Source organism: Chrysemys picta, chromosome 2 (assembly GCF_011386835.1).
Source record: "Chrysemys picta bellii isolate R12L10 chromosome 2, ASM1138683v2, whole genome shotgun sequence".
Lineage (NCBI taxonomy): Eukaryota > Metazoa > Chordata > Testudines > Emydidae > Chrysemys > Chrysemys picta.
This window is the reverse complement of record NC_088792.1, coordinates 243,096,166-243,118,112: the sequence shown is the minus strand read 5'-3', so window position 1 is coordinate 243,118,112 and position 21,947 is coordinate 243,096,166. Positions and strand designations below refer to the sequence as shown.

General features: G+C 44.3%; 1 protein-coding gene across 4 annotated transcripts in view; it reads right to left on the bottom strand.

Moving 5' to 3' along the window:
• WWP1 (WW domain containing E3 ubiquitin protein ligase 1) overlaps positions 1–21,385 on the bottom strand; it is a 137,395-nt gene extending 116,010 nt beyond the window's left edge. For all 4 annotated transcript variants that reach the window (XM_042844527.2, XM_065585854.1, XM_005299382.4 and 1 more), the window contains exon 1: positions 21,199–21,385. The gene's annotated coding sequence lies outside the window, so the exon portion shown is untranslated. The remainder of the gene's footprint in view (positions 1–21,198) is intronic.
• Positions 21,386–21,947: the final 562 nt, after the last annotated feature.

Sequence of the window (21,947 nt, the reverse complement as noted above, 5' to 3'; positions counted from 1 at the left end):
GTCCTTGCCGGAAGCTCCAACAGTGGGGAAGGAGGGTGGGTCAACACCAGTTGCGAGAAAAGGTAACACAGCTCTGCCAAATCTACTATCATCTCTTGCCTGCTGGGTGATGGAATAGTGCATCATGAATGTGTGTATCGAAGACCACGTTGTGGCCCTGCAGATATCTGGGCTAGGGACATGAGCCAAGAAGGCCACCGAGGACGCTTGAGCTCTAATCGAGTGGGCCTTCACTATAGTGGTGGCTCAACCTGAGCCAGCTCATAATAGGTCCGGATGCAGGTGGTGATCCAACTCAAGATTGTCTGCGAGGACACTGGGAGGCCCTTCATCCTATCCGCTGTCAAGATAAAGAGCAGGGTCGACCTGTGGAACGCTTTGGTGTGCTCCAGATAGAACGCTAGGGCACGCCGGACATCCAAAGTGTGTAGCTGCCTCTCCTCATTGGTGGAGTGTGGCTTCAGACAGAACACCAGGAGGAAGATATCCTGGTTGACATGAAAAGGGTCATGCACTTTGGCAGGAAAATCGGATGGGGTCGCAGCTGGACGATGTCCTTGTAGAATACCATATACGGAGGCTCTGAAGTGAGGGCCTTAATTTCAGATATGCGCCTCACCAAGGTAATGGCTACAAAGAAAGCAACTTTCCATGACAGATGGGAGATGGAATATGAAGCCATAGAGCAAAAGGGCAGGCCTGTGAGCCTAGAGGACCAGGTTGAGGGCCCATTGGGGTACTGGGTTCCAGACCCTGGGGGAGACCCGTTCAATGCCCTTTAGGAACCTCATCGACATCTCATGAGAGAACCCGATTGGCCCAGGATGCGTGTATGAAAGGCCAATATGGCTACCAAGTGCACCGTGATGGATGAAAGTGCGAGGCCTTGGTGCTTTAGGTGGAGCAAGTAACACAGTGTAGACTGCAGAGACAACCAAGTGGGGGAGATGCTACGCTCCAACGCCCAGCAGGAGAACTGCTTTTACTCTGCCAGGGTGAGTCACTCTGGTGGGCTACTTTCCAAGAGAACCTGCTGTACCTGGCTAGAGCAGGTCCATTCCCTCTGGGTTCAGCCACGCAGCAGCCAAGCTGTGAGGTGAAGAGAGGGAAGGTTCGGGTGCAGGAGCCGACTGTGGTCCTGCGAGAGCAGGTCCGGGTATCTGGGCAGTGGTCACGGTGCAGCCATGGCCAAATCCATGAGTGGGCAGAACCAGTGCTGGCAGTGGAATCGGCAGAAATGCGTACATCAAATCCCCTGCCCATGACAGGAGAAAGGCATCAGAGAGGGTGCCCCTGCCGAGGCCTTGGAAAGAGCAGAACTGATGACACTTCCCGAGTCGACCTGTTCACTACCAGACAGAACAGGGAGTCCCTCACTTCTGGAAGAGTGCACGGACAACCTCCAAGTGGAGCGACCACTCATGGTGACAGAAAAAGTACCTGCTGAGGCGATTCGCCAGCATGTAAAGTCCCACAGGCAAAGTGCTCCCTGACAGAGGGCCGAGAGTGAGCTCCCCCCGCCTGTTGACACAAAACATTGAGGTTGTGTTGTCCGGCAACACATGCACTACTAGACCGGACATCTGTGGCAGGAAGACACTGCAGGCTAGACGGATGGCTCTGAGCTCCCTGACGTTTATATGTAATGACAGCTCCTGTAACTTATATACAATGCCAGAGGTCAGAGGCATCCGATATCAAGGAGACCATAGACCATGGATTCTGCATCCTTCCAGCACCACCCTTGGGTCGGTCCACCACTTCAGAGAGGTAAATTCCGCGGGATTGTGACGACCTTGTCCAGATGATCCCTGGACGGGAAACAGACTGTGGCTAGCCACAGTTGAAGGGGCCGCAGCCTGAGCCTCGCATGGCGGACGACATATGTGCACGCTGCCATGTGACCCAATAATCTGAGGCAGACCCTGGCCATGGTGAGCCGTGTGTTGACATGCTGGCAATGAGATTTGACATTGTCTTCAACCTATCAGGTGGTAGAAATGCCCTGGCTCAGGCAGAGTCGAGTACCACTCTGATAATCCCAGTCCAACTGATAGAGTTTAACGTTGATTTTTGCTTGTTTATCAACAGGCCCAGGGCACGGCATGCGGTTTGCAGCACAGTGACACTGCGCTGGACTTGGGTCCTTTGATGAGCCAATTGTCGAGGTATAGGTAAATCTTGATACCACGATGTCTGAAGTAAGCTGCCATTACCGACATGCACTTGGTAAACACAATTGTGATGGTTGCTAGGCCAAAAGGGAGCATCGCAAACTGGTAGTGGGTGGTCTCCACCATAAAGCACACGAAATGTTTGTGTTCATGGAATATAGATACATGGAAGTAAGCATCCTTTAAACCGACGGTGCCAGATCAGTCTCCTGGATCCAGGGAAGGGATGATGGAGGCCAGGGAGACCATGCAAAACTTCAACTTTCTGAGATATTTGTTGTAGTCTCGCAGGTCCAGGATGGGTCTTAGACCCCCCTTGGCCTTCGGGATTAAAAAAATAACAGGAGTAAAACCCCTTGCCCCTGAAATTTAGGAGGACTTCATCCACAGCTCCCACCTGCAGAAGGCCCTGCACCTCCTGAGGGAGCAGGCTCTCATGAGAGGGGTCCCTGAAAAGGGACCAGGAGGGGGAACAGAAATAAACTGAAGGGTATAACCATGAGCCTCAGTACCCGGATGGTCAAAGGAGTCAAGTCCCCCTCGAAAAGATGTTGAGGCTACCAACCTCACAGGGGATACCCTTTTTTTGAGGTGGCTACTTGGTGGGCGAGCTCGGTGCCCATTTCTTGTCATCTTGACAAGAGTGTAGATTTTCTCTTCATGGTGCACGACCAGTTGGGGTTGGCAGATGACAGTGCTGATGGTGACCACTGCAGAGGAGAGGTATCAGGGTTGGGATCTGAGGGTGGTCACAATGAGTTCTCCATTAATAAAAGTTTTATTCTCAATTCACGATTTTTTCTAACCCATGCCTTCAATTTGAGGCAGTGAGTACACTTCTGTGATATGAGCCCCTCACCCAAACAGCATATGCACCGTCAGTGGCTGTCGCTCATGAGGATGGCCTCACAACAGGAGAGGCAGCTCTTAAACCCGGAGGATCTGAGCATAACCCTGAATAGGGAAGTTAGATAAGTAAACCTACGCTAAACTAAAAAGTAACTGAGGAAAGAGTAAAGAAAAACACATTTTTAAAGGGGTAAAGGGAAGAAAAAAATAAAGGAAACAGACACTAACTAAGAACTTGCCACAGAAGTACTAATATTACTAAAGGCACTACAGGCATATGAAGGGCTCTGCAAGGGATTCCAACCTAGACCAAGAGCGGTTGAGAAGGAACTGAGGGTGGTTGGACCACACAACACTATATAGCCACCACTCACAGCATGAGACAGGGAAGAGCACATGTGCGACACAACAGGCACTGGGATCTCCAACCCCAGGTGCAGGGGAGCTACCGCACCCAGTGGAGCACCCATAGGGACACCACTCGAAAGAACCACCTGTGGTTTATCTCATATCGGGGGTGGGAGGGGGAAGGGAGCAAAAGCCTGAATGGAGGACAGAAATATTCTTTTGCCTGTCTGTCCCTCAGAGCCACATGCATCCACCGCAAGACAAACGGTCAGGCCAACTCACTCAAACATGCCAGCTCAATCTGGCTCAATGGGGGGCTAAACCAGCAAGTCTTCAGATCGCACCTGAGATGATTTGTTACAAACAGTTACTAAGTTTCTTATGGAACTTAGTCCAACAGCAAACCAAATTTTATTCCTGCCCTCAGCACCCACAGGCCTGGAAAACATGGACCTCCACAGGCTGGATCTTTAGGAATATGCCTTTCACCTCTCTCTCTTCAAGTCCATGGAGGCCTCAAAGACCATCCCAGAATTGAATTTAAGTAATCCTAATCACCCTTTTCTGACCCAGATTTCAGGATATACTGCATTGATTTGAATGTCAGATTGCCCAGGTTGGATACCACCAATTTCCCATGACATTCATCAGGGCTCCTCAAAACACAGCCAAAAGACAGAAATCTGAGGGTTCACCAAATAGTGATACTATCTACAACATGATCATTCTTGAGCTGGTAGAATTCCTTCTAAAATACAAAAAATATCTTTCTTCAGCTGAGTTTATATGATCATTGGAGGATATGGTATTCATGATATAAGAGGAGGAAAGTAAATTAATTATATTTCACACAGGTATGTCTTGGTCGACTTCTCTAAACTACTGTGTACTTTAAAGGCTTTTCTACACTAGGAACGCTTCAGTGGCACATCCCCAAGAGGCAGTAGCTAGATCGATGGAAGAATTCTTCTGTCAAACTAGCATTGTTTACCCAGGGACTTGGGTCAGTTTAAGTACACTGCTCAGGGGTATGGATTTTTCATACAGCTGAGCAATGTAGCTGGGTTGATTTAATTTTTCCATGTAGATCAGCCCTAAGCTAAGGTCCAGCCTTTTAAGTAGGAAGAACTCTCATGTCCTATACAAATGTTTCTAACAACTCCTTTCCCCAAAATAACCCACAAAAACCATCAGGTGAGACATAAAAGAAGCCAGCAAAAAGTCGTCTACTCAGCAATCTCATGAAAAACCAATCAGTATATTCAACTTTCCAGATCCATTCTCTGTACCTATATATATCCTCTACCCCGTACCTAGTCAAACCAAGATACCTCCTAAAACTTCATCTGTTTTCTTAGCATTATTTTTAAAAATTTCAAAATATTACTCTGGAAAACAAACCCAACAGCAGCCATTTCACTTGTGGTATTTGCGACAAGGTTTACTCTTAAGTAAAAAGATTTTTTTTTTTAATATTTAAATTACACAGACTAATTTACAACATTTTAAATATTTAAACGAGTTAATCTTTTAAATTCATAAGTCTAGAAAGTTTCAAGTAAAATGTTACTCTATTTTGAAAAGTTAGTCTGTAAATGTGGTTCCATATCAAATCTCATCAATTTATAATCTTTTGCCTTGCAGACTAAACCAGGGTTTCTTTTTCTCCATATAACACCAGCAACAAAGATACTGCAGGCCAGATACGCTTCTCAATTAAAGCTGTACTGACCTGAAATGCCATTTTAGTCACCCTTCCGAGCAGAACTACTCTTCAAAGTCCGGACTGGCCATAATCATTTACACCTGTGCAAAGTGAATGTAAAAATGCTAACATTTCAGAAGGGTGGTATTTTACACTCACTTTGCACATGGATAAAGCACTACACAATGTGCAAGTCAGTGGCCGATCAGATTTTCTAAGGGCTTGTCTACACTGGCGCTTTACAGCACTGCAACTTTCTCGCTCAGCGGTGTGAAAAAACACCCAAGTGCAGCAAGTTTCAGTGCTGTAAAGCGCCAGTGTAAACAGTGCACCAGCGCTGGGAGCCATGCTTCCAGTGTTCATAGCTACACCCCTCGTGGAGATAGGGTTTTTTTAGAGCGCTCTCTCCCAGAGCTCTGCCGCAGCCACACAAGCCTGTTAAAGCGCTGCTGCATGCCAGCGTAGACTAGCCGTAAGTCTTTCTTAGGAGTGAATGGCAGTGAACTAAAATAGGAATTTGTTTTCCATAGTTCGTATCAGACAAATAAACCCACTACAGCCTACAATGGGATTAATATGAATTTTGAAACTAAAAAAATAAAAATAAAAACATTCATGTCATTATTTCACTTCCTTAATTTTATGAATTAAAATATTTAAACAAGTCTTTATGGAGGAAAACAGATTGGAACTCACCGCTGCCTTGATATCAGATGGAAAAATACCTATGGAACTAGCACTGAATGCTATAGTCTGTGTAGGAGATCATCATATCTAATCTCAGAGCTGTACTAGAGTTTGTTTTTTATAGGGGGAATTTAGCATTTAAAAAATAAATTTTTACAAACATCTGCATAGTTGTATTTATTTACAAGTGTTTCAGAAATATGGTGCATCAGCTATACACAAAACGTTGCTTTTGAAGAAATGAAAGTATTTATGCAATGATATTGACTTTCATTGGTAACTGTTTTCATTTTACATATTTCAGTTCTGTTGAACTTTGTACCAGTATTGCATATTTACCACACTTTGCCAGTTGACCGTATCTCCTTGGGAACGACCTAGATTTCAACAGCAGAAGAGCTGCAAATCAGAATGAAGGAACTTCACTTGTTCTCATTGCTCCTCTATCCAATGCTAAAATACTCAGTCTCAAAAATGTACAAAAAAAAAGTTAAGAAAACATTCTTGAATTGAATAGTTTTAGGATTCCTGGTAAGTTTCTGCCCTAGATGGTGAAGTTGTTAGCTAAACTTCTATTGGTATGAGTATGTGTGTTCATTCAGATTAACAGTTTTGTGACTGAATCTATTCTAGTTTTTGTAACTAGCCTGCAATTACTGTAATTAGACAATCTTTCTATCAGACAGGATTATAACAACTTCAGTCACTTCTAATATCTGTCACCACAAAATGTAGTCAGGGACTTTAATATAGTCCTACAGATTATCTAACATCTCGTGGATTAATACTCCAATGATATTTTCCCCTATGTCAAGTTCATAAACTCTAATTTTTTTAGATAATCCAGTTTATGTCCTTGCTAAAGATAAGTACCTTTTTTCTTCTGTTTTACTATGACCCAAACAGGGCCGGCTCCAGGCACCAGCTGAGCAAGCTGGTGCTTGGGGCGGCAGATTGTTCGAGGCGGCATTCTGCCCAATCCTAGGGCGGCACGACCACTTTTTGTTGTTGTTTGTTTTGTTCTTGTTCCGCTCCGGCTGCCCTGTAGGGGGCGGCGGCGCGGAGAACCAGAGCGTCCTGCAGGGCAGTCCTCTTCCTTCCCCCCGCCGACCGGCGCGTAGCCCTTGCGGCAGGCGGCGGCGCAGCGGGAGGGGCCGCGTGGCAGCGCCCCTGCTGTAGCCCTGGCCGCCCCCTTCTCTCTCTCCCCCGCCCGCGCTCTCCCCCCACCCCAGCCGGTCCCCCTGCAACCGCACTCCAGCCACGCCGCAGGTTTTTTTTTTTTTTTTTTTTTTGCTTTGCCCTTCTGGCTGCCCCATTTTTTTTTTTTGCTTGGGGTGGCCAAAAAGCCAGAGCCGGCCCTGGACCCAAGTGATGGAATTTGCACCACATCACTAGGAAGATGGGACCAGAAAAACAGATTTTGCTGTCATAAAATTCTTTTCAGTAGTCAGTAAATTTTTCCACCGTTATTCCTAGTTTTTCCCTCATTATACACCTGTTTTATGGTGTTTGTTTATCTAATTGGTTGTCTCTAAATCTCCCTTGCTTGAGTTATTTAAACATGCATAGTGAAAACTGTTTAAAAAAACAATAACTACTAAACAGTGATGTGCTACAATCATTATCCATGTCCTTTCTATTTACTACGCCTGTGTGCCATCTGCTGACTTTATCAGCAATGTTAAAATGAGCAAAGTTATCCAGACTAACTAACTAAAAAATATTTAACTGTCATTAATGCTGTTAAACATCACCTCTATTTACTGTTAGAATAAAAAGTATTTCATTATTACTGTAAGAAATGAATACAACATCCACCTTCTTTCCAAATATAGAATAGAAATTAAATGGCAAAATACTTAGTTAACACACAGTAAAGGTTGCCTGGTGTTGGTCAATGGGACTACTCACAGTAGTAAAGTTAAGCACATGCATGTTTGCAAGATGAAGTCTGTGATAAGTAACAAATTGTGCAAAGCATGAATTACATTTTTGAAATTTCAAGGTAACTCTCAGTTATGAGAAATTTAATATCTAAAATTCTCCATTATTGAGAGATGAACTCTTTCAGCAGGATAATCTCTGTCTACTTCAGTCTTTGTGTTACTGGAAGACTGGAAGGCACTTGTTTCAACATTTAGGGCTACATTTTCAAAGTCATTATGGATGTCTCAATTGTGTGAGCAACTTGTCAGAGTAAGGAGGCCTGATTTTGCAGAGGGTGGGGTGCTAAGCACTTTCTGAAAAAGTAAAAATTGTTTAAGGTATCTCAAATTTGACAACCCAAAATTGAAGCACCCCCAAAACAGTAGTCACTTTTGAAAATTTAAGTTGTAAAATTACAGTATAGCTACAGTATATCTGCAATAACTATATAATTGTCATCCCAAACTTCAAAAACAACACTCTTATTGCATACATACTTTCTAACTGCAGAATACTAACCAAAAAAAAAAATCTTGTTTCATTTGTATATAAGTATTAGTTAAATCTTCTACAGTACTTCTGCTATGGCATATATTGATTTCGAAAGCATGCTGTAATTGCATTAATTTTTCTTCCACAACTGCAACTTGCATATACCAGCATTACCGAAGGCCCTGTGTGCTTTGCAGTAAATTAGACCTAATTTCTGTGTCATTTTTGTATGGCAACATACAAATTGTGTCAGGTTCAACTAAGATCAAAGGGAGGCTTCCATTGAATTAAATATGGCTACTACCATCAGAGTAATATTTTGATATTACAATCAATTTATTCTATGCTGCTCCAAGTTTTCAAATATTAAATGATAATATTTGCACTGACTATATATAATTGCACTTATAAGTTTTAATGGGGAAGCTGGAACACTTGGCAGATTAGCAGGGTGGACAGTTAAGGCTTAAGACAGCCAGGAAACCGCAAGAGTGTTCTGAACCAGACAAAATCATTATTTTAGTCTGTCCAATTTGTACACTGTCTGAAACAAGGAGCTAATAGGTAGAGCCCTTCACAGATACAAATTTATATCAGGACATGCGGATATTTGCAGATATAAATCGGTATCCGGAGAGGTGCAGGGCTCTACCAGGAACCACAGAGACGAAAGGAGCAGCACATCGGGCCACCACTCCCAGAAGCCGGTGCCCTGCACCAGGGTGTGGCTGTACCACCCACAGCCCTGCCCACTGGGGCAGGCACCAGGCTTACCAGCGGCTATCCCTGGTCATGCTTGTGTGTTCAAGCAGCTCGCATGCCCCCAGACAGGAGAGAGAGACTGCTGCGTGGAAGGGACTCCTGTCTGGGAGCGTGCAAGCCGCTTGAACTCCCACAGTCCCACACAGCATTTTTCAGTGTCTGCCATCTCTCTAGAAGCATGGCATCTGCAGCACTTAACAGAATTCTCCTCTGCATTGCTAATATACGACATACAATTCTCCAGTATTTGCACAGCTTAAGGGAGTACTGCTACAACAGGGACTACCATGTGAGCACAATACTGAATGCTGATAGTGAAAAAACAATCCAAGATCATAGCTGGTGTTCATGGAGCAGTATCACATAGTGGAGAGCAATTACTAGGACTGACAAATAAGCACTGACTGGTAGGATTGCACTGTAATGCAGATTTGGGATGATAAGCAGTGGCTGCAGAACTTGCGGATGCAAAAGGCCACATTCCTGGGGTTGTGTGCTGAGCTCACCCCAGTCCTCCAACACAGGTGTACCAAAATGGGAGATGCAGTGACAGTGGAGAAGTGAGTGGCAATCAAGCTCTGGAAACTTGGAACACTGAATTGCTACTGGTCAGCAGGCAATAATTTGGGAGTTGAAAAATCCACAGTGCAGGCCAAGTATGTAAGGCCATTAACTCAGTAAAGTATAGGAAATACTGGACGGACGTGCAGCAATGGGGTTATCTGTGGTGGGGAGATAGGGGTATGCATACCATCTATTTTGGCACTGGCTCACCTTGCCAGAGAGTACATCAACAGAAAGGGCTGCATTTCTTTAGTAATGTAAGCACTAGTGAATCATGTGGGGAGCTTCACTGATATCAATGTGGGCTGGTCAAGGAAGGTACAAGACACTTGCATCTTTAAGAACACAGGACTTTTCAAAAAGCTGTAAGCAGGGACAGTCTTTCCCAATTGGCGGATTACTATTGGTGATGTCAGAAGTGATTCTGGGGGACCCAGCATATGCCTTGCTCGTGCATCCGTACACTGGCCACCTCAAAAGAGCCAAGGAAAGGTTTCACTACCAGCTCTGCTGGTGCAGAATGACTGTTGAGTGTGCCTTTGGTAAACTGAAGAGACACTGGTGTTGTTTACTCACTTAATTCAATCTCAATGAGAAAATCATCCCAATAGTTATAACTGCATGTTGTGTACTGCATAACATCTATGAGACAAGGGTGGAAAAATTGCTGCCAGGGTGGAGGAGTTTAGGTTGACCATCTGTCTACTAAATCTGAACAGCCAGATGACACAAGGGCTACTAGAAGAGGCAACCATGGTACTGTGCAGCTGAGGGAGGTAAAAGAGCATTTTACCGGTCAGCCACAGTAGAGTTCTCTGTTGCTTTTATGAAATAGTGTCTGTTCTCTGTACTTCACATTATATATTGGTACGGTCTCTGCCTGCTGTTATGAATTCTGTAATGCTTGGTGTATATTTATGAATTTGATTGGCACTCTGCCTACCACTACATACTCTGCAATGCTTGATGTGAACTAATAAAAATAGTCTGGCTTTACAAAAATAGAACTTTATTGTGCGCAAAACAGCAGTTAACAAAATTAAACTGCAAATACACACATAGCATGTTAAGAAATACTTTTGCCAACAATCCCAAATGAAAATGGAAGTAAACAGTAAACATGTATGTCCATGTATGTAAATAGTTCAGTGCAGTGCATTGTGGCTACATACACATTGATCTGTGGTTTCAACAGGTTAGTGTAATGTGTAGAAATAGTTCTTCTTGTTGTCCCCCGGCATACAGTGATGGGGTAAGAATGTGCAGCACAGTGCCACATGGAATATTGTGAGTTGGAGGAAGCAGCAGCTATGACGTTCTCCAAAGACTGCAAAGATCTTTGGGACTGTAGATCAATCATACTCTGCAACATTTGTGTTTGTTTCCTGAGCAATCCCGTTATGTCCTGATGCATTTTCTGATGCGCCTCTCGGTCCTTTTGCCTGTCCTGCAGTCACGGCTTTCTCCATTCATTTTCTCCTCGTTCACCTTGTGAAGGGCACCCCAACACCTGTGATCACTGTGCAAGGCAACTGTGGTTTGGAGGATCTCGTGGAACATATCCTCCCTAGTTTCCTTCCTTTTCCTCAGGATCAGGATCAGACATTCAGGGATGCGGAGGGGTGACCCCCCTTTAGGCCAGCACACAAAAAGTTACTGATAAAAACAGATAGATATCCCATAAGATTTAGTCACCGCAGAAAGGGAAAGGTAAGTCTCAAAACTTTCTTTACATTATTCCAACAAATACCTTTAATAAATGCTTATTGACACTTTAGCTTTAGAGTGCCTCGCTACAGCACCACTCTCCAGCTCAAACCATAGTGGGTATGGCATCACCAGGAGGAGGAGGAGGAAGAGTGTTCTTCTGCACATTATTATTAAGTTAGGCACCCTCCCTAGGTATGATATAGGGAAATGGAAGTGAACATATTGGCACTATTTTCACAAGCAATGATTTTACCTGATCTCTCACTCCTGAGGGTGACAAAGGCACAAAGAGCCCAGGTTCTACTGGCATCCCGAAGCCGCCCAGGCCCAAATGCGGATAGGCTGTTTACCACAATGGTGCCTGCCAAACTCATTGCAGAGTGGCACGGAAAGGTGTCTTATTGTGATGAAAAAAACAAGGCTGAAAATCTCATGGAAATAGTCTGTTAACCTCTCCTGAAAAGTTTCATTGTGATCTCTCAAGAGGATAAGAGAGACATTCCTACTCTGGTCAACAGTATTCTGCACGCCCCCCTGCCTAGCCCAACAGACTAAAAAACTGAAAAACAGATCCTGATTCTACCCCATTTATTCTACCACTACCTGAGTACAGGGCACAGATCTGAAATGGACTGTTTAACCAGACTGCCATACAACCCTTTTTATTTTCTAACATTATACCAGTAAAGCAATGAAAAGTCAATACCTCTTGAACTGCCTGACCCATTCGTATGTTGCCATTTTTAAATAGCAAACAAAGGCATGGGGAGGGGAGGTGAAGGAACAGATTAAGTTTGAGCGAAAGGAAAATAAAAAACACAAACATTACAAGGAATAATGCATGTACACACTTACCTGAATTCCCTTCCCTTCCGTCAGTAGGCTCATCTGGCTAGACTCCTGCAGAATGTCAAATAGTTCCTAGCTCACAGCAAGATTCGAGTCCCCTGATGACTTCCCACTACCACCACCACCGTTCATGGCAGGGGTCTCGATCTTGGGTTCCTCTCAGGTACCCACCATCATTTGTGAATGTTGGTGGGTTAACTGCCAAGTACAGCACACAGTTCATTGTAAAAGCAGCAGATCTGCAGGGCAGAACCACATTCCCACGCTTTGTGATATTACTAGCAGACTTCTTTTGCTTTCATGTTGCACTGCTGCTGATCCCTGTTGTGCCCCTTTTCCATCATCCCCTGTGCAAACTGCTCATAGATGACTATGTTTCTATGGCTGGTCCATAGCTGTGCTTGCAGAGCCTCTTTTCCCCACAAGCTAAGCAGATCCAATACTTCTTGCCTATTCCAGGCAGGAGTGACTCTAGTAGCTTTCTGTGTAGGTGGAACTGGCATGATCAGTAGGGCAGCTGGATCCACACAAGAAAAGGAGAGCTGCTAGATATGCTCAATAAGATGGGCAATGAGGAAAAGGCATTTCAAAAGACACACAAGAATTGTAAAGGGGTGGGTGGACTTCTGGACTCTTCAAAATTGTGACCAGAGGAGTCACTGTCTCAGGGACAGGGTACTTGAGGGACAGGTGCTGGAAGATTGTTAGGGTCAACACAACTAAGGCACCATCTACACTCACACACTTTTGGGGGGCAGTGTTATTGCATCATTGTAATAGGCCACTTACGTGGGCAGAAGACAAGTTTAAGCATAGACACGTGCATAGCAAGGTTGACACATGTGTATTTACATCAGCCTAACTTTGTAGTGCAGACCAGGCCTCAGTATTGCGTGCCTATGGTATTCAATCATACCCATTCCCAGCTCCCAGTACTGACCTGGCCCATCATGCTTAGTATGACATGGCAGGAATTCAGTGAACCCCTCCTGGCAGAGAACTGATTTGTCCTGTCTGGGACTCTTGCACTAGCCTCTCTGTGGCAGTTAGTCCCTTCCATGACAGCTCACCCACACAACCATACCAAGTTTCACATCCCAGACAGCACTGCCCAAACTGTCCTAGAGTGCCACTTAGGCAGAAAGGTAGATGGTACTGGGGATATGCTTCTGATGTGCTTAACCTTTTCAATATTGCACACATCACTCACACTTCCAAAAGGAGCCCTTCTGTGGCCCTATACCAAGCAAAAGACAATTTGAGTGCAGTAATGTGCACAGCATGCATATTTCCCAAGGAGAGGATTCAGTTCAAGAGTCAATGCCTGTTTCCCTGAGCCACCATGTGAATACATTGCTCAGTCAGCATCACTCAAAAATATTCCTGAGGAAGCAATGGCTCATAGATTGCTTGCAGAGATGCACACTGATATACTGAAGTATTTGTAGTACAGTAACTTTTGAAATGTGTGTAAACTGGTTCTAATTACCATTGAGTATCTAAACTTGGCATAATCCAACTATACACTACATGATGATCAGCCACCTTAGGTTTTAGCTATGCAGTAAGAAAGTTATAGAATCTGAAGATTTTAAAAGCAGCTCAATCCGGGGGAACCTCTATCTCAGAAACTCATTGAACAAATGACACCAAAATTTGCACCACAATCTCTATCCCAGCCCCTTCCTTCAGTATACCAATTTTCAAGACAATTTCTCTGTGCATATGAATTTTAGAGCACTTTGAAAATTAAAGACAGTTCATATGGGGCTGAGGAGAAGGAGGGAAGGATGAAGTATCTCAGGAATCCCTTGACCAAGTTATTCCTAATTTATATCACAAGGTCAAACCACCATCTTTGCTGTATGCCATTTTTCAAGATACACTCCATATGCAGAAGGGTTTTAGAGCACTTTGAACATTAAAATCAGCTACTTATGATGGGCGTTATATATGAAGAAATTCTTGACCAAATGATCCCACAGTTACTCCTATATCTGTATCCCAGACCTTATGTGGAGTGAGTTTGGAAATGAATCTGAATATGCATGTGGATTTTAGAGCATTTTGAATTATCAGCTTTTAAACAAAAAGTTCTAACTTCAGGGCCAAACAGTGACATGCAGGAATCACTATAAAAGATCGGATCAATGCTGTCTGATAGCAGAAATGCAAGATATCCTGTACAACTGTAGAATAACTTGACCCGAGGAAAGATTTTTCTTCCTCATAAAAGGCTGGCTTATCCCCTGAAACACGAGGGCACTATATTCTTAATTTTTTAAATTATATTTTATGTAACTAACATTATCTATATAAAAGTTTAATCCTTATTTTTAACCCTAGGAGGTCTATTGAGCTCAATAATATCTTGTAGCAATGAGTTTCACAGGTTACATAAAACAATTTTAAGTTAGTTGCCTCTCAATTTCATTGAATATCCCCTTTTTCATAGTTCTATGAGAAAGAATAAGAAAACATGGACAATGTACTGTCTCTATTCCGCTCATTGTTCTGTATACTTCTATCATGTCCCCTCTTACTTAGCTCCTCCCTAAACTAAAAAGTAACAGTATTTTCACTTGTGGAAATCTTCATTATTTTACTCATTTTCTGGGCCATTCCTGTTTTTTCTCTAACTGGAGCCAGGGAAAGGGACCTAGTTCTAGAAGCATTTCTCAAATGCGGCCACCAGGAGCTTTTCTTGCGGCCACAGCCTTCTGTGCTGTGATGGGAGGCGGTAAGCAGCGGCCTCTCCCTCCTCCCCCCCCCCTTCTTAGATGCACTGCCTTAGTGTTGATTGCTGGGGCTGCCAGCAGGGGTTGGGCCCTGTCCCCCTCTGGAGACACCTAGGGTACAACCCTGGAAGAGCAGACAGTCAGTGGGTTCCCCACCTTCTCAGGGGCATTGGGGCTTAGGCTTTGGACTTCAGCCCTGGGGCAGCGGGGTGGCAGGCTCTGGCTGCAGGGCTTCAGGCTCCAGTTGCGTGATGGTGGGCCCCAGGCTCCAGCCGCATGGCTTCAGGCTCTGTCCGGCCACAGGGCTTCAGGCTCCAGCCCCCCCACCGCCTCCACCAGCCACTCACTCACCCACATTGCTCCTGGCCCCCACTGTCACCCATCCAGGGCTTAATTAGTCTCCAGGCTTGTCAGGGCTAAGTAATTCTGCTGTGAAAAACAATATTTGTATGTTTGGTAATATTACTTTTCACAACAGATTTACTAATTAGCAATAAATAAATTACAATGATTGGGATGTGTATATGTGCATATTTTTGTTTTTCCTAAAGCTAATTAAATATTTTAGGAAAAAGTGTGAGAGCAGCCACCAGAAAGAGTTGATGGCCACACTCGGAGGCCACCAAATAATTTGTCTTAAGAACCCATAGTAGTGGCTGATCCTGGTACAAGAGTCAAAAGCCTATCAGGATGGCATAATTGTTAGGCAGCAATCAACTTCTTCTCTGCTAATCAAGAGGTATTGAGCGTGATTCAGAAAAAAACTGTCATTCTGCTTGCTGCTAGTTAAATTTACCAAGACCCCAAGTGCTGAACATGGAATACAAGCAACGCAGAAAGGCTGTGTCTCCTGAATACTTTCATGGAACAAGAAAAATGCTAGTAACAGGGGGGGGGGGGGGGAATGAGGGGGGATGGGGGGGGGGGGGGGGAGAGACAAAAAGTCCACAAAGCAGATAAACAATTTTATCAAGCATATGCTTAACTTCAGGTCTTTTTGAAAGTTTTTCAATCAAACATCTCTGTAAGAGCGTCACTGAGATCTTAATAATGGTAGTTTCATCCAGAAAAGTTAAGTTTGAAGAAAAACTCTGGGGCAAAGTGCATATCAGTTCATGATCTGCAGATTTGATTTTGTTGGCACTTTTATAATTGAAAAAACAGTGCTTTACTAAAACTAAAAGGTGCTTTCACAATTACAGTGCCGCACAATGCACAGACCAGATGAAGGGGCTTATCTGAAACAAGGGTAAGTGAGGGAGTGCAGAAAAGTTGTTAGACTTCTACAGTTGCAGGGATCACACTGGTACAGGTGGTCACCCTATTCCTCTAATAATTAATTAATGAAGGTCAAATGCCATCTGGCCCTGAGCTTCCTAAACACTAATTATCCATAAATAATAGGAGGATAAAAGGTTTCTCTCAAGTATCTTTTTCAAAACACTAATTTTCCCTCTTCACTTAATCGTAGCACTTCTCTCCCAGTAGAACAGTAGTGCTCTTATGTATGAGTGCAGACAGTTTCCCTGGAATCAGTAGTGCTGTTTTATAGATAAACACTCACGGTTATGACATGGCGGTAAACTGAAATATGGTTTAGTTAATTTGTTAGGAATAACAGTTTCTGCCTTATCTGGCCATAAAAGCAATGATAAACTCTAATTAAGTCATATATTAAAACAGGTCTAAAAAACATGACAGACACCTACTAGCCAGACACTGATACAGAAGATGGAGGGAACTGTCGATCTAGCAGGGCCAATGGCAAAGCCTAGAGAGAAGCCCAATCACTCCTTGCTACTGGGAAAGAGGAAGGTGCTGGGATTCCTATGAGGATGCCCTCAAAGTATACTTATATACTCCACCTTTCCTATAGGGCTTTGACAACTAGATGCTGAACACCTCTCCTAGAGCAGGGGTCTCAACCTTTTTCTTTCTGAAGTCTCCCCCCCCTCCCCCCCACATGCTATAAAAACGTCACGGCCTGCCTGTGCCACAACAACAGTTTTCTGCATATAAAAGCCAGGGCCAGTATTAGGGGGTAGCAAGCAGGGCAACTACCTGGGGCCTCATGCCACAGAAGTCCTCACAAAGCTACATTGCTCAGGCTTCAGCTACAATCCTGGGGCCCTGGCAGGGCTCAGGGCTTCTGCCCCATGTGGTGGAGCTTTGGCTTTCTGCCCTAGGCCTCAGTGAGTCTAATGCAGGCCCTGCTTGATGGCCCCCCTAAAACCTGCTTGTGGCTCCCCAGAGGGCTCCAGGCCCCTGGTTGAGAACCACTGTCCTAGAGTACCGCTTTTCTCAAGATGATGTGGTGGAGTGTCCACTACCTTTGCCAGTGTTCCCTTGAAAATACCACCTCTTTTCATAGCAGGCTTACAAGTCACAACAATTAAAAAAAACAACAATTATGCATCATTTAAGAAAAAAGTTTTGAGGTGGAGGGGTGGCTTTCCAAATGTGAGCTGAGTGTAACTAATGCAGTGTTGCCTTTGAGAGTCTGCAGACAGCCCAAAATAATGACAGATGTGAATTCCCCTGCTGCCATTTGTTACATGCAGCAGTTAATGCCAATGCACAATAATCATGGCACTTTAAAAGTCAGCATTAACTATTCCACTGCCGATCAGCTGAGCTGATAGGAAGAGAAATGGGGTGGGATTTTGAAAGAGATAGAGAAGAAAAATGAGGGAAGATACGGAACAGAAAAGGAAAGAAGGATGATGAAGGCAGGAAAAAACAAACAAACCAAGAACAGTGGTGATCCTAAAGGAGAGTATAAAATCATTCTTACTTAATATGACAATAAAAAAACCAAACAAATAAAAATAAAAGTTTATTTACTACACAGGGCCATATTCCATGGTGGTTCTTTGTGAAAATCCCCCACAGCCATCTGTGGGAGTTTGGCTGTGGATTAAAGATAATATATAGTCCTAAATTTATATTCTGATCTACTAATCATAATTAAACATGGAATTCAGCCTCCTGTATAGAATGAATTTGGCAGCTCTGGTTTATGGCTTTCACAAAATGTAGCAGAGTAAAAAAATGACAGGATTCTTGTTAGTTTAATTGCTGCTATTTAGAACACTGTGACCAGCAATGAAACTAGTGAAACTGACCACAGCTCTATTACTTTCATTCCACTGTTTGGAAAAGCTGTAAACAGCAGCCTTAGCACTGGTGCTGCCTGTCCGCAAACTTGGGAAGACTGCACTGCATCAGTTGCATAAGCAAACATAAGGGCTAGAAATCTATTTTTTATTAATCAAAAGGTTACATTTTGCAAAAGCTGATAGGTTAGGATCCCACTTGGCCGAGAAAATTTCCAATTTATTACTGACAACTAAATTTTTCAAGCCCCGTCTTAACTACCCAGTGGAAAATCTCTGAATTTCTGAAAATGTCAGTTGTTAAAGAGTGGAGTGGCTAACAGTACACTGAGTAACATGACTGATACTTCTGGAGAACAAGGGAAGGGGGAGAGAGACTTTGAAGGACAGGCATGCAAAAAGTTACACACAGTACAGCTGGGTTTTAAAAGTAGATTTAACTTATAATTTACATACGTTAAGGTAATACTAGTAAAAAACTGTAACAGTGTTCCTATTAACAGAGTTCATATTTTGGTGTAATCATTGTTTTGTTTTCAGCTTGAATGGAAAAGTGGCATATTTGCTTACCAAGTTGGTCAAGTAAAGTACTGAAATGACAACTAAGCAGTTTTTTTGTTTTGTTTTTTTTTAAGTTTTTTGCCTTCTTCTGTTGGCTTCATTTTCTGCATCCTAGTTTTAGGATGGATATCTTAAAGGAGCACTCAACACCTCGTTTTGGTTCTAAATATATATCAATTTTTATTTTGTAAAGTCTGTTTAATTTATTAATTTCTAAATATTAAAACACGTTTATTAATTTATTTGAGAAAAGAACAAAGAAGTGGAAGACTCACCTCCTGACCCCCTAGTTTGGCCACAATAAGAAAAACAGTGGAAAGGTTAAGAGGACCTCTCTCAGCCTCCACCATTTTCTTTTCAAGAGAGAGGGAGGAAGGTGATTGGGACGGTGTTCCAACTCAGCATTCTTGCATGGAACACTGAGAAGGAGGAAGGCGTAACAAAACAGGCAGGTATTTCCCCCTCCTCTTTCAGTGTGTTCCACAGAGCCAGGAAAGCAATTAAGGACAAGGCTAGTGAAGAACAACAGGACCACTATGTCTCCATGACTCCTTCCAGAATCTGGGGAGCAGTAGATCACCTCTATCTGGGATCCTTCCATAGTACCCTGCTAGCACGGGCAACAAAACAGAGTTCATTTTAAGTCTAGTCTCAAATTGGCATGCAAGTTTGCTGACATTTTATTTGTTTCATTAACATACTTTTAGTGTCAGACTCTAAAAACTATTACTTTTACTACCTCAAAATATCCATTAAACTTCAAAGATACAAACTGAGGCCTACAACTGGCAGATTGCTCCAAGCGGGCAGACGCTAGATTCTACAAACTCTTACACATATGAATAGCTTTACACATATGCATTATGTTCATATGTATAACTGCATAATCTTAAAAACATTACTGGGCATAGGAATGACTCACAAAGCACTATGGTATCCAGTAGTATTTTCAGGATCAGACCATTATAATGAAGTCTAATGTATTACATACACCACCACATGGGGAAGAGAGGTAATGGCATAAGGGTGCTAAAAATTCAGCTGGTTTTACAAGCAACAGGAGTACAACGTATTTTGGTTCTCTCATTTGACTCATGTCTTAGGAACAAATTTAAGTAAGCTATTGTGATTTTGAAAGGTGTTTGCACCCGCCACCTCCTCCCCAAAAATAAACAAATAAACCATGAGAAGCTTTCATTCTGTGCAAGCCCTCACCCCTCATTTGATCATAATTTAGTAGAACACTGAAATACATGAACTGAGTTCATATGTAGATTAATCTGAGTGGCTCACATTAGTGAGTTTATCAAATTCCATTTAATGAAAATCTCACGGAGTTTGTGAAAAATTATAACAGGTCATCAACAGTCAATTTATTCCTTCCCTAACAAAAGTGTTAATATCACAAGCAAAATGTAAGGTTGAATTATTTTTATTGGAAGTGCTACCCATCAATTCATATGTTAACTATACTAAATATATGACAGCAAAATCTAGTGAGCTAATTGTAGTATAATTGTGTAACCTGGATATCTACCCCAGAATACCCTTCTGGTGATTTTTCAGTATGAATACAGGATCACCACTGAAATATGAAAATAACTTTTGGCAATATTTGTAGAACTTTGTCAAAGAATTAAGCATTCTGTAACAAATTCATGTACTATTTTTGTCCATATCTTATTCTGCTAGATTGTTTTAACTAAATGCTTGTGTAATGGGTTGCACAGAAAGATGAATGCCTTGAAAATGTAGTTCAATTTAGATACCTATTTTGTTTTTAAAATAAAGATAGGTATATAGAAAGGAGTCAGTAAATGGAACGCAGTAGTAGCTCACTATAGCATTTATAATAAAAGCAATTAATTGGTGCACGTTCTGTTAAACTACTGAGATTTTAAAATCAAAATATTAACCACTCAACGAGTCAGACGTTAAACAGCACCAGAAAGATTCCCAGGCACTTCTAACCTGGGTATTAACAGCAATAACTCTCCCTCAGCCCCATCACGCGCTGTACAGGAGCCCTAGCCCACCACTGCCAATGGGGGGCAGGACAGGGAAGGCAGGCTATAGGGTCACAGTCCTTCACAGGGGAGATGTGGGGTGTCCCCTGTCCCGGTTGTTTGTGAAAAATTATAACAGGTCAAAATTAAAACAGCATTACGGGACTGGTTGCGCGGAGGGAAGGCCAACAGAAATGTAACCATCGCCCTCTCCTCCTCTTTCACCTCTCTAGGTAAAGAGACATGGGCCGCCTCTGCGACTGCCCTGCTGCTTCCCATACGCTCAGCACGGACTCGGGTCAGGGCTCAGCCCCATCTACCCCCATGGCCAGGCCCAGGAAAGGAACAAACAAGGTTACGCGCCTGGCACAGGATACCACAGAGACCCTCCCCCTACACTCCCAGCGGTGCAGGGGCCCAGGGGCCAGCGGCCACCCCGCGCTCCCAGCAGGAGCCAAGGGGGGCAGCCCTGGTACAGCTCCCCTTCGCCATTTTGACCCGAGCGTCCCCACTGACAGGAACAGCGCCTGTCGGCCCAGAGACACCCTCTCTCCCCCCCTCACAGCTGTGGGAGGAGAAAGTGTCCGCTCCGCGTCCCTCTCCCAGAGCAGGCGAGAAGGGGCCCCGCAGCCGCCCGTCTACTCGCCCAGCCGGGCTGTCAGGCCAGACCCCCAGGGAAGCGGCTCTGGCAGAGCCTGTTTGTGTCCTTACCGTGGCCCGAAAGCCGCCGCTGCCCCTCTCCGCCGAGGCTCCTCACCCCTCCGCCGCACAGAATGATGCCATCTCACGGCGGAGGCATCGGCGGCTCGCGCACAACAACCCCCTCCCCCCACACCAGCCGTCGCGCGCCCCCAACTGCCAGCGCCGACCGAGCCGGACCCTGAGCGCGCGCTTCTGCGCGCGTCCGCCAAGGGAACAGGAACTTGTAGGAGCAGCGGCTTCTGCCTCCTCGGCCTGAACCAACTTCTCTACGGGGGGGGACTAGCCCAACCTCTCCAGCGAAAGGAAGGGGCGAGGGCTTACGCTGCAAGGGTTTGAACCATCTGGGTGCCCCGAACTGAACCTACCTCTATAGGGACGGGAGCTGGAGGTCGGTGGGTTTCCTCCTGATCACTCTGGCGTGGTCCAGTTGGTGAGGGGTGAGCGTGGCATGGGGCAGCGATGCCATTTAGAGGCAATGAACCGAAGCAGCTTCTGTGCTGGGCGAGGCATTAAGCCAGCGGGCCCTGGTACCCAGTACTTGGGTTCACTAGGTAATAGTTGCCTGCCTCTGCCTTCGTGCCCCTCGGATAAGGTTAAACACAATCGCCACTTCCACACCCACTAAGGCTAGGTCTACACTACCCGCCTGAATCGGCGGGTAGAAATCGACCTCTCGGGGATCGTTTTATCGTGTCCCGTCGGGACGTGACAATCGATCCCCGAATCGATGCTCTTACTCCACCAGCGGAGGTGGGAGT